Genomic DNA, 1,675 nt, shown 5'->3' on the forward strand with positions numbered 1-1,675 from the left:
TTACCCCTTTGTGGTGCATTTGTGATTATGATATTTCAAATCCCTTTATTCCTGTCCTGAACTTTTGTGTAGTACTGCTACTAAACAACTGCCATCTTCCACACCAGAGGTGCATTTCAGTGGTGGGCGAAGTGATTTCTTTATATTGCATATAGTAAAAAAATCAGTAGAGAACTTTGGAATGAAAGTTACTATATAAAATGTAAGTTAACATAACTGAAATCTAAAATCTCATACTGGCTGATTTCAGTGAACAATCTCCTGCAATGTTACTTAACAAAGATATTTAATTGCTGGTGTCAGAGTTTACTGCTGTGACCAGAAACATACAAAATAATGAAATGGACGATCTGGAATTAGAAACAGCTGGATTCTTAATTGGTGTAAATGAGCGTATCCCCATTGAGTTCACTGCCACTTCACACCAGCTGAGAATCTGGCCCAGCGTCAATAGTTGGTGGCATCAACTCTGAGGGGGGATGTGGGAGGAGGGGTGTAAAATAGTTTCAAGACAGGTGTAAAATGCTCAGAATAGGAGCATTTTCACACTGCACCAAGATGCTGTCAATGGTCCTGTCGTCGCCACATTTCCACTGGATGGCCATTCTCAGCCCAACTTCAAGCAAAATTGTTTCCATGGCAAAACCCAGGGGAAATGTCGTCATTTCACAGCTAGATGGCTGGTGCCCTGAAATTTCACAATCTAAAATTTTGGGAAACAGTGGGAATTCTAGCGTTAACAGGGGAGTTGGAAACCATGCTAATAGCCCAGCCATAGGTCTCCTTCAGCCAGTGCTTAAAGTGATCTGAAAAAAAGGGGGGGGGCACTGTCAGATTCTGGGAACAGCAGCTTTGGTAAGAAATTGCTTAAAGGTGCCACTCAGCGACCCTGCTCAATGGTGTGCAACCCCTGCAATCCTCCCCCCACGCCCACTTTCAACGCTGCCTTCAGAAACACAACCAATGTCCACCTATGCCTCAGAGCTCCTCCTTACCTCAGCCAGACTCCTCTCAGCTCAGCTCTGTTCCTGCTGAGTGAGGGGGTGAAGGCATGGCTACCACTGTGAGGTACTGGGACAGAGGAAAAGTAGAAGTGACAAACAAGGTTAACCAGGCCCGGGGGAGGGGGAGGGGCGAGGGGAGCGGGGGGGAGAATGGGAGGAGCAAAGGGGGCAACTGCCCAGGGCCCTGGGCAATTTAAAAGGGCACTGAGGCCCCTGACCACTGCTGCTACTGCAGTAGCCACAGCCAGAAGCCCTGGGCCCTTTTAAAATCGCCCAGGTAGGCCACAAGGCTCCTAGGCACGCGTGGGGTGGTACCAGCAGCAGCGAAGGCAGACGGGCAGACACGTAGAAGCCTTGGCCATGCCAGAAGAGTGTGCCCAGCAGCTTGCTGGGCACCAGCCAGTGCAGGTGCAGCACCGCCCAAATGTCAGGTGGACCTTTCTAGGGGGCCCAATGACTGTTCTGCCCTGGGGCCTGGAATTGCTCTTGGCGGGCCTGAGGTTAATTAGCACGTTTCTCTTTGCAACTTAAGTAGACACATATATCCCACCTTGTCTATTGACCCCCACAACTGTAACCTGTAAGTAAGAGAGTGAGAGAGAGAGAGAGAGCGCTGCAAAGATTCACTCTGGATCCAAATTTTCCTCAATGCGCTGGGGTGTTCAGATCTT

The sequence above is a fragment of the Trachemys scripta genome, chromosome 7, assembly GCF_013100865.1.
Source record: "Trachemys scripta elegans isolate TJP31775 chromosome 7, CAS_Tse_1.0, whole genome shotgun sequence".
Classification (NCBI taxonomy): Eukaryota; Metazoa; Chordata; order Testudines; family Emydidae; genus Trachemys; species Trachemys scripta.